The 12,044-nt window shown below is 45.2% G+C and overlaps 1 protein-coding gene across 2 annotated transcripts in view; it reads left to right on the forward strand.

Moving 5' to 3' along the window:
- sptbn2 (spectrin, beta, non-erythrocytic 2) overlaps positions 1–12,044 on the forward strand; it is a 678,353-nt gene that overhangs the window by 1,057 nt on the left and 665,252 nt on the right. The gene's annotated exons all lie outside the window — the stretch shown is intronic.

Raw genomic sequence — 12,044 nt, forward strand, 5'->3', positions numbered from 1 at the left:
TTGTTGGGATCTTTATTATTTATAGACTTCCTCCTGTTTACATTCTTCCCCCCCCCCCCCCCCCCCCCATGCCATGTACAGATTCTGGCCGAGAAGACGAGTAGGTGACACCTGTCTATACCACTCTTCAGGGCTGCCTCTTTCTTTTCAGTGTTCCCATTTCCCGTGGAAAAGTGCCCCAGCTTAGCTCCTGCCTAGTGGCCTAGGAAAGTAACTTGGGGAATTCTGTCCGCATACCTATCTGATCATTCCATGCCGCGCGGCATTAGAACATAAGAAATAGGAGCAGGAGTAGGCCATTTGACCCTTCGAGCCTCCCAATGCACTTTGCTAGCCTTGTTTCTCATTGCATTCAATAGGTTTTCCATCTTAAAAAAAAAAAATCCCACGATGTTTCAGCTGCTAGCACCTAGCCTCACGTTTGACATCTTTATGCATTTGTAGAGTTTTAGCAGCATTTTCTTGCCCAGTTGCCAGACTGCAGTTCCCTCTGAATAGGAGAAGGAACCAAAATTACACCGAAAATTGAAATGCCCGTCAGGCACCCCTCGCACAAAGAGTGGAATATTTGCAGAACAGCTCGTTTTAAAACATTGGCCGAGGGAAGCTCACATAAACACTGTTATCACATCACTTTTATTTACAGTAACAGGAATCCACTGTACAGGAAGTCAAATTGCAACCAGCATGGCATGCTGAGGTCTTGAACAGGAATATCCAAACTGCATCCCTTGGGCCCTGGCAATCTTGTCCTTGAAGCTCAGCGAACCTAGACCGTACATTGATATATTTTTTTGCTGGGTTGTCTTGGAGGTTACTGTTCTCTGCAGCCGCGCCCGGGAGTTCCGAAGGTTGTGTTGCCTGCCTGCCTGGTGCCAGGGTAAAGGATGTCTCCTCGCGGCTGGAAAAGAACTTGGAGTGGGAGGGAGAGGATCCAATTGTCATGGTAGAACTAGGAATGAGGTTCTGCTGAGAGAGTTTGAGGAGCTAGGGTCGAAATTAAAACGCAGAACCTCGCGGGTAATAATCTCTGGATTGTTACCTGAGCCAATCGCCAATTGGCATAGGGACAAACAGATTAGAAGGTTAAATGCGTGGCTCAAAGAGTGGTGTGGGAGGCAGGGGTTTCAATTCATGGGGCACTGGCACCAGTACTAGGGAAAGAGGGAGCTGTTCCGTGGGGACGGGCTCCACTTAAATCGTGCTGGGGCCAGTGTCCTGTTGAATTGAATAACTAGGGCGGTAGATAGGGCTTTAAACTAATGAAGGGGGGTTGGGAGGATTCAGGAAATGGTATGTTCAAAAGCAGTAAGAGAAATGTCAAAGCTGTAGAGCAGCGTAGTGATCTGGGTAAAGATAAGCAGAGTGGGTCAGGAAGGGACAGAAAGATTAATAAAGGTAATAGGGCATTAGTGACTAAAGTGACATCAAGGAAAAATAGAAAAAAATTAAAGCTAAAGGTACTATATCTGAATGCACGAAGCATTCGCAGCAAAATAGATGAATTATTAGCGCAGATAGAAATAAATGGGTTTGATTTAATAGCCTTTACAGAGATGTGGTTGCAGAGTGACCAAGGTTGGGAACTAAATATTCCAGGACATTTGACTTTTAAAAGAGACGGGCAGAATGGAAAAGGAGGCAGGGTAGCCCTAACACTAAAGGAGGGAATAAAAACAGTAGAGAGAAAGGATCTTGGCTTGGAAATACAAAATGTAGAATCAGTTTGGGTGGAGCTAAGAAACAACAAGGGGCAGAAAACACTAGTGGGAATAGTCTATAGGTCCCCTAACAGTGGGTGTAGTGTCGGGCAGCGGATAAATCAGGAAGTTAGAGATGCATGTAACAAGGGTAATACAGTAATCATGGGGGACTTTAACTTTCATATAGGCTAGGCAATCCAAATTTGCAGCAATAGTGCAGAGGAAGATTTCATGGAATGCATTCAAGATAGTTTTCTAGATCAGTATGTCAAGGAACCTACGAGGGAATTGGCTATTTTAGATCTAGTACTGTGCAATGAGACAGGGTTAATTAATAACCTCGTAGTAAAGGAGCCTCTGGGGAGCAGTGATCATAATATGTTAGAATTTTGTGTTGAGTTTGAGAGTGATTTAGTTAAGTCCAAAACTAGGGTCCTAACCCTGAACAAAGCAAACCATGTAGGTATGAGAGGCAAGTTGGCTAAGGTAGGTTGGGAAACCAGATTAAAAGATATGACAGTAGAAAAACAATGGCAAACATTTAAAGAACGAATTAATAATTCACAACGAATATACATTCCCTTAAGGAATAAAAACACCGCAGGAAAAATGGATCAACTGTGGCTAACGAGAGAAATTAAAGATAGTATTAGATTAAAGTAAGAGGCTTATAATATTGCCAAAAAGAGTAGTAAGGCTGACGATTGGGAGGATTTTAGAATTCAGCAAAGGAGAACCAAGAAATTGATAAAGAAAGGGAAAATAGAATATGAGAGTAAACTAACGAGAGACATAAAACAGACTGTAAAAGCTTCGATAGGTATGTAAAAAGGAAAAAATTAGCGAAAGTAAACGTGGGTATCTTACAGGCTGAGACAGGAGAAAATACAATGGGGAATAAGGAAATGGCAGAGAAATTAAACAAATACTTTGTCCGTCTTCATGGAAGAAGATGCAAAAAAACCTCCCGGAAATAGCGGAGACCGAAGGGCCTAGCGAGAATGAGGAACTGAAAGAAATTAGTATTAGTAAAAAAATAGCACTGGAGAAATGAGTGAGACTGAAATCCGATAAATCCCCTGGACCTGATGGCCTACTAGGGTTTTAAAAGAAGTGGCTATAGAGATCGTGGATGCATTGGTTGTCATCTTCCAAAATTCCTTGGATTCTAGAATGGTTCCCGTGGATTGGAAGGTAGCAAATGTAACCCCACTATTTAATAAAGGAGGGAGAGAGAAAACGGGGAACATCAGACCAGTTAGTCTGACATCAGTAGTAGGGAAAATGCTAGAATCTATTATTAAGGACATGGTAACAGGGCACTTAGAAAAGAATAATAGGATTGGGCAGAGTCAACATGGATTTATGAAAGGGAAATCATGTTTGACGAATCTGTTAGAGTTTTTTGAGGTTGTAACTAGCAGAACAGATAAGTGAGAACCAGTGGATATTGTGTATTTAGATTTTCAGAAGGCATTCGATAAGGTGCCACACAAGAGGTTATTAAACAAAATTAGGGCTCATGGGATCGGGGGTAATATACCAGCATGGATTGAGGATTGGTTAATGGACAGAAAACAGAGTAGGAATAAACTGGTCATTTTCGGGTTGGCAGGCTGTAACTAGTGGGGTACCGCAAGGATCAGTGCTTGGGCCTCAGCTATTCACAATCTACATCAATGATTTGGATGTAATATATCCAAGTTTGCTGATGGTACAAAGCTACAAAATTCTTACAGGGATTGACAGGGTAGATGCTGAGAGGTTGTTTCCCCTGGCTGGGGAGTCTAGAACCAGGGGTCACAGTCTCAGGATAAGGGGTCGGCCATTTCAGACTGAGACGAGGAGGAATTTCTTCACTCAGAGGGTGGTGAATCTTTGGAATTCTCTACCCCAGAGGGCTGTGGAGGCTCAATCGTTGAGTATATTCAAGGCTGAGAGCGATAGATTTTTGGATATTAAGGGAATCAAGGGATAGCTCAGGAAGTGGAGATGAGGTTGAAGATCAGCCATGATCTTATTGAATGGTGGAGCATGCTTGAGGGGCCAAATGGCCGACTCCTGCTCCTATTTCTTAATGTTGTTATGTTTGTAAAGGACTGTTTTTAGGGCTGTTGCCTCATTTGGTGGATAAATCCTAAATCAGAACACCAGGATCTGTTGGTAACTGAAACTTGTGATACGTGCAAATTAATGGGAACATGGTTTTAAACTCTGTATGTGGCCCTGAGGCTCCATGGTACGTACAGGGGAACGGTAGCATAGTGGTTATGTTACCAGACTAGTAATCCAGAGGCCTGGACTAATGATTCCAGTGACATGAGTTCAAATCCCATGATGGCAACTGGGGAATTTAAATTCAGTTAAATAAATCTGGAGTAAAAGAGAGAATAATCTACTGGAATTTTTGAGGATGTAACTGGTAGAATAGATAAGGGAGAACCAGTGGATGTGGTGTATTTGGACTTTCAGAAGGCTTTCGATAAGGTCCCGCATGAGAGATTAGCGTGTAAAGTTAAAGCACATGGGATTGGGGATAAGATACTGACTTGGATAGAGAACGGGTTGGCAGACAGGAAGCAAAGAGTTGGAATAAACTGGTCTTTTTCCGAGTGGCAGGCAGTGACTAGTGGGGTACCGCAGGGATCGGTCCTTGGACCCCAGCTATTCACAATATATATTAATGATCTAGACGAGGGAACTAGATGTAATATCTCCAAGTTTGCAGACGACACAAAGCTGGGTGGGCGTGTGTGCTGTGAGGAGGATGCAGAGAAACTCCAGTATGATTTGGACAGGTTGGGTGATTGGGCAGAAGCATGGCAGATGCAATATAACGTGGATAAATGCAAGGTTATCCACATTGGTGTCAAAAACAGGAAGGCAGATTATTATCTGAACGGCAATAGATTGGGAGAAGGGGAAGTGCAGCGAGACCAGAGTGTCCTTGTGTACCAGTCGCTGAAGGTAAGCATGCAGGTGCAGCAGGTGGTTAAGAAGGCAAATGGTAGGTTGGCCTTCATAGCGAGAGGATTCGAGTACAGGAGCAAGGATGTCTTGCTGCAGTTATACAGGGCCTTGGTGAGACCACACCTTGAGTATTGTGTGCAGTTTTGGTCACCTTATCTGAGGAAGGATGTTCTTGCCATGGAGGGAGTTCAGCGAAGGTTCAGCAGACTGATACCTGGGATGGCAGGAATGATGTATGAGGAGAGATTGGGTCGATTAGGCTTATATTCGCTGGAGTTTAGAAGAATGAGAGGGGATCGCATTGAAACTTATAAAATTCTAACAGGACTAGACAGACTAGATGCAGGAAGGATGTTCCCGATGGCCGGGGAGTCCAGAACCAGGGGTCACAGTCTAAGGATAAGGGGTAAGCCATTTAGGACTGAGATGAGGAGGAATTTCTTCACCCAGAGAGTGGTGAACCTGTGGAATTCTCTACCACAGAAGGCAGTGGAGGCCAATTCATTAAATATATTCAAGAAGGAGTTGGATATATTTCTTAAGGCTAAAGGGATCAAGGGGTATGGGGAGAAAGCAGGGACAGGGTACTGAGTTTGGATGATCAGCCATGATTTCATTAAATGGCGGAGCAGGCTCGAGGGGCCGAATGGCCTACTATGTTTCTATGAGCTAGTCTCAGTAATGGTGATCATGTAACTACCAGATTGTCGTAAAAACCCATCTGGTTTACTCATGTCCCTTTAGGGGAGGAAATCTGCCGTCCTTACCCGGTCTGGCCGATATGTGGCAATGTGGTTGACGCTTAACTGCCCTCTGAAGTAGCCTAGCAAATCAGTCAGTTGCTTCCACTATGTGGCTCATCAACACCTTCACACAGAATCACAGAAACCCCACAGTGCAGATAGAGGCCATTTCGGCCCATCGAGCCTGCACCGACACACATCCCACCCGATCACCGTAACCCCTACACCAACACATACCCACCCTATCCCCGTAACCCCACTAACAATAAGGGTCAATTTATCATAGCCAATCAACCTAACCCGCACATCTTTGGACTGTGGGAGGAAACCGGAGCACCCGGAGAAAACCCACGCAAACACGGGGAGAATGTGCAAACTCCACACAGACAGTCACCCTTCTCAAGGATACTTAGGGATGGGCAATAAATGCTGGCATCCCGTGAATGAATCTTAAAAAAAAACCTATGCAACCCCCAAAGATCAGGATGCGAAAATGTATTTTTAAAATGTTGTATATATTGTGCAATTCTTCTCCCTGTACTTTCCCAGAATCCGTGAGTTTGCCCTCATTTGTCCTAGTCTTCACAGTATGGAGGCCAGCCCATGGATGTGTCCACTGAGGCTGTAGTGTCATTGCTGCTTCCTGGTTGCCCTCTTGACGATGTGCTTGAGTGGCAAAGGACGCGCTCTGTTCCATACATACATTTTTCCTTATCGTGGTGACTCAACTGAGACTGTCAAAACGTGTCCCCTGGAGTGGAGCAAAAGCTCTCGAACCATGGAGCGTTTTACCTGAACCTACATCAGTGTCGATTATTTGGCGCTGCCTAGATGATGTCGGTTGATTTTGGATGCTCTGCTCCAGAGAACACGCGTACCTTTGGCTGACCGAGCAAAATCAGATGCACTGACGATGACGCTGCTGGCTGTACTGCGCATTGATTGTGAAAGGTTTCCGTGTAGGTCGCTTTCCAAAAGTGCGGCCCGAGGGCTGGAAACAGTCAGCTGACGCTCCAGTAGTCTTTGGGCTTGGGTCACATTAGAGATATTGATTGACCGAGCTTCATCACAACCTTGGCTTTTGTTTGTTGTTTTGCCATTCTTTAGCCTGCTCCTTTAGTACTCCATTTGACTGAATTGTGCCACTCATTGTCCCTGCTATGGGACAGGATTTGACTACATTTTGTCAGATTTCCGTTAATTTGTCAGATTTCCGTTCAGTTTGACCCGTTTTCACATGTTTACTGCACTTTTTACGGGAGTGACCTCAGTCATGTCTCAGTGCTGTTGGTCCAGAACTAATGTTGAGTGTATGATTACAGACCTAGTTCTCACCTCTCTCTCGCCAGCTACAGGAAACTCTCGATTTACCGGCACCCAAACAACCGGAAATAACCGGCAAAATTCAGGAGTAGGTTCAGTTGTTTTACTTCATATTAGTGGCCGTTCCTGGATCTGTGGCTGTGTAATCGGGGGTTCCTGCACTTGTTGCTAAGCAACAGGGACGCTTGGTCTGTGGCCGGGGTTCCTGCAGCTGTTGCTGAGCAACAGGGAAGCCTGGATTTGTTGCTGTGTACGGGGCTCTCGTACCTTTTAAACTATACCTCTCTGTAATCCGGACTTTTTGATAAACCGGCACCACGCCGGTCCCGTCGGTGCCGGATAAAAAAGAGTTTCCTGTATTTCTGTCGCGCGCGCGCGCACACACAAACATTCTCTCTCTCTCTCTCTCAATCATCCGACTGCTGCCAGTGGCTCTCACTCTATTACCAAAAGTATGATTGGCGGATGAATCTTCCCAGTAGAGTGCACTGGAGTACTGGCCGCACACTCTGGGAAGACCTAGGCAATCTGAGAATAATGGAAGGAATTGAGACACTCATGCAAAAAAAATAGTCCAGAGGGCCCAGAAAATAGTTGTTGAAATTTAATGATGTCAAATTTTTTTTTTTTTTGCATAGCATAGCGCTAGTTTTAAGTATTGATTTTGCATAAGCATTGTGATAATATTTGGAATACACTTCTTTGAACTCTGCCATTCCTTTTGTGGTTTTATAAAACAACAACAACTTGTATTTGTGTAGCACCTTTTAACGTAGAAAAATGACCCAAGGTGCATCACAGAGATGTCATCAGACAAAAATGGAAGTTGAGATAAAGAAAGAGATATTAACAGACCAAAAGCTTGGTCAAAGTTGTGGGTTTGCAGAAGGGCCTGAAAGGAGGAGAGTGAGGTGGAGTGGTTTAGGGAGGGAATTCCCGAATGTAGGGCTTAGACGGCTGAAGGCACGGTCGCCAGTGTTGGGCAGAGGGAGGCTGGGATGCACAAAAAGCCAGAGGCAGAGGAACAAAGAGTTGTGTTGGGGAAAGAGGGCGGGAAGAGGTTACAGACATAGGGACGGGCAAGGCTAGGAAAGGAATTTAAACACAAGGATGAAAATCGGGGGACAGGGAGCCAATATAGGACGGGGTGAGCAGGATAGGATAGTGCCTGAATAGTCGAGCCTCCAGGTAACAGAAGCATGGACGAGGGTTTCAGCAGCAGATGGGCTGAGGCGGGCAATGTTACGTAGGTGGAAGTAGGCGGTAATTGTGATGAAGAGGCTATGGGGTCGGAAGCTCAAGACACAACACGGCCTGGGGTTTATTTATGGCTAGCCTCCCCATTATCTGTGGCCCTCGACAGACTTGCTGCTCACAGTGTTTCTGGGCCTTTATTGATGAGCTGCCTGATGTTGGATATTTATCGTGCTGTTCCCTCCATGTTGTGCAGCACAAGAATTCTACTAAGAGGCAGGGTCATCTCCGTTTGCATACAGCAAATGAACGGCCCTTACTTAAATAGATCTATTCGCAGTTCAGGTTTTTTTTCTCCTTATCTGGGAACTTCACTTGGGAACTGTCTAGAGTGGCATGATGGAATCAGGAACTTGGGTGCGTATCTGCGATTTCCCCGTACTATGTTCGATCATTGCAGAGTGCAAGAGATAGGTTGGTATGGTGATCATTGATCAAAGGTTGTACAGGTTGAAGCCCGGTAATCCGTCACCCGGCGGTCCGGCACCTTCAGTGGTCCGGCACGAATTGAAACCGGCGGTCTTATGTTAACGAACTCGATTTTGGGTATACAAGGCATCATGCCCATGTTTGCAGCTTACGCAAAACTCAGAAACGTAGTAAGCAGTGAAGAGGATAACTTCAGGATGAATTTCAGGACGAAAAAGCCAGATGGGTGAAAGGGACAGAGACGTAGAAAGGCAGACGGGGTGTTATTTACCGAACCTTCAGTGGTTCGGAATTTTCAATGGTCCGGCACAGGTCTGGTCCAGAGGGTGCCGGATTACCAGGGTCCAACCTGTACCACTGATGTAAGAGGGCGTCTGACACAGCAGGAAAGGTCATTGTCTCCCATGTCACTGATGAAGCCTGCTCAGTGTTGGAGGGTTTAACATTATTGTAATCAAAATTGGTTGGTTATGGTACACAGCGAGTGACAATTGCAATCTCTGTTTGCTGCTGCTGCTCCTTCATCTAGTCCATTGTGAACTGTAATTCACAACTCGGTGAGTATTTTTCAGATCTTTATGATTTTAAACTGGGTTTGGATGAGTAGGATCTTAAGAATTCAAACTTAAAAAGTTTGCAATTGGAATTTCCATTGATTTAATTCAGTAAAATGATCAATTAAAAACTGCCCTTTTCCCGTTCTTAAATTCTAGGAACAGGAGGAGGCCATTCAACACCTCTCGAGCCTGTTCCCTCATTCAATTTGATCATGGCTGACGTGTACCTTAACGCCATATACCCGCCGTTGATCCCTATCCCTTGATACCTTTACCTAATAAAACTCTGTCAATCTCGGCCTTCTGTTACTGAAACTCCTTGGGACAAAGTATGGTTTGTGTGTGTGTGTTTTTTTCAGGAGTTTATGGGATGTGGATGGCCCTGGCAAGGCTGCATTCACTGGCCTTCACCAGTTGCCTTGAGAAGGTAGTGGTGGCTCTTCTCCTTGAACTGCTGCAGTCCTTGTGGTGATGCTGCTCTCACAGTGGTGTTCGTTAGGGTATTCCAGAATTTGACCTGGTTCTGATGAAGGGCTGCAGCTGTACGTTCAAGTCGGAATGGTGTCCCGGGTGTCCTTGTGCACCAGTCGCTGAAGGTAAGCGTGCAGGTGCAGCAGGCGGTTAAGAAGGCAAATGGTATGTTGGCCTTCATGGCGAGAGGGTTCGAGTACAGGAGCAAGGATGTCTTGCTGCAGTTGTACAGGGCCTTGGTGAGACCACACCTTGAGTATTGTGTGCAGTTTTGGTCACCTTATCTGAGGAAGGATGTTCTTGACATGGAGAGAGTGCAGCGAAGATTCACCAGGCTGACAGGAATGACGTATGAGGAGAGATTGGGTCGATTGGGTTTATACTCGCTGGAGTTTAGAAGAATGAGAGGGGATCTCATTGAAACTTATAAAATTCTAACAGGACTAGACAGACTTGATGCAGGAAGGATGTTCCCGATGGCGGGGGAGTCCAGAACCAGGGGTCACAGTCTAAGGATAAGGGGTAAGCTATTTTGGACAGAGATGAGGAGGAAATTCTTCACCCAGAGAGTGGTGAACCTGTGGAATTCTCTACCACAGAAGGCAGTTGAGGCCAATTCATTAAATATATTCAAGAAGGAGTTAGATATATTTCTTAAGGCTAAAGGGATCAAGGGATATGGGGAGAAGGCAGGGACAGGGCACTGAGTTTGGATGATCAGCCATGATCGCATTAAATGGCGGAACAGGCTCGAGGGGCCAAATGGCCTACTCCTGTTCCTATCTTCTATGTTTCTATGTGTCTTGGAAGGGAACTTGGAGGTGATGGTGTTTCTGTGATCTTGCTGGTCTGGCCCTTCTCGCTGGTAGAGGTTACAGGGCTGGGTACTGCTCCTGAAGTAAGTTTGGCGAGTTGATACTGTGCTTCTTGCAGGTAGTGTACACTGTAGTCACAGTGTGCCGTTGGTGGAGGGGGTAGATACTCAGTTCATTGGCAGGGGTGCTGATCAAGCGGGCGACTTTGTCGCATATGGTGTCCAGCTTCGTGAGTGTTGTTGCAGCTGGATCCATCCAAGAAATGCTGGACATTGACAGTTGATCCGCCAGCATCAGGTTACTGTTTCCGAAGGAGACTGAAATCACATGGATTTCCAGCATTTTCTGTTTTTCTTTCTAATAACTAGCAGACCTGCCACCTTTTCTCTTTTAAGATGATGATGGACCCACTGCACTTTGTGTTTATTTTAGGTTTGCTGCATGTGCTGTTTTGTTTTATTGCCGTTGCCACCAACAGTTTGCATGAGAACTATGATGAAAAGTGAAATTGTCGACTCATTAACTGAAAAATTCAACCAAGTATTTGTTAATTAGTCAATACATAACATTTTTAAAGTTGTGGTTCTGTCTTTGGAAAAATGGACACATCTGGCTATTCTTTCTGGCTCTGTGACATGTTTGCATTTGATTAGTTGGCAGTCGTGCATTCCTTGTACTGGAGGACGAGGTTGCTAACAATGAAGGGAGCAAGGTTGATGTGTGCGGTGATCACTTTGCAGCCCGATACATGCTAGAAATTGTCTACCGCAAGCCTCGCGTTACCACGTTTTTTTGGGGGGAAGCGGGGGTTCTCCTGCTGACATTGCCGACGTTGTCTCTCGCATCTTGCCTCCGCACTTGCTCCAAATAGCTAGGCTATCCCACTACGCATTTAGAAAAAACACAACTTTAACTTATGCTTCGATATTTTTTAACCGTGATTTACAAAGTTGTGGGTCAAATTGATCACGTTGCTGGAAAAGGTTAAGAGTATGTGCATTCATGAGGAAATTAAAAAATAATCCTTAAAAGGATAAACATAGAAACACAGAAGATAGGAGCAGGAGCAGGCCATTCGGCCCCTCGAGTCTGCTCCGCCATTCAATGAGATCATGGCTGATCATCCAAATTCAGTACCCTGTGACGTAATAAAACTCACTACGCACTTGGTTTGAGTATAAAGCAAGGCTTTAATCAACTTGTTTCAGAACATGGAGGTCTAGTTGTCCTTCACTAGTTCCTGTCTTACAAAATGTCCCAGGGCAAGAACATAAGAACATAAGAAATAGGAGCAGGAGCAGGCCAATCGGCCCCTCAAGCCCGCTCCACCACCCAATAAGATTATGGCCGATCCGATCCCAACCCCAAATCTTCTATCACTCTGCATTCACCCAAACCCATGTGATCTCCCGGGAGAGGCCCACGCCCGAGTATTTATACTCCTTGGACGGCGCCACCAGCTGGCCGTCCAGTGTTATTTCATGAGTAGTTTCCTCATGATGATGAAATTTATAACAACCTGTCCCTGCTTTCTCCCCATATCCCTTGATCCCTTTAGCCTCAAGAAATATATCTAACTCCTTCTTAAATATATTTAATGAATTGGCCTCAACTGCCTTTTGTGGTAGAGAATTCCACAGGTTCACCACTCTCTGGGTGAAGAAATTCCTCCTCATCTCTGTCCTAAATGGCTTACCCCTTATCCTTAGATAATATTAACGAGGGCAAGGATGTGGCTTGGTGGTTCAACATGTTAGAGACAGTGGCATGTGTACTTGC

The sequence above is a fragment of the Somniosus microcephalus genome, unplaced genomic scaffold (genome assembly GCF_052327205.1).
Source record: "Somniosus microcephalus isolate GS21.2 unplaced genomic scaffold, FLI_Smic_1.0 unresolved_chr2, whole genome shotgun sequence".
Lineage (NCBI taxonomy): Eukaryota > Metazoa > Chordata > Chondrichthyes > Squaliformes > Somniosidae > Somniosus > Somniosus microcephalus.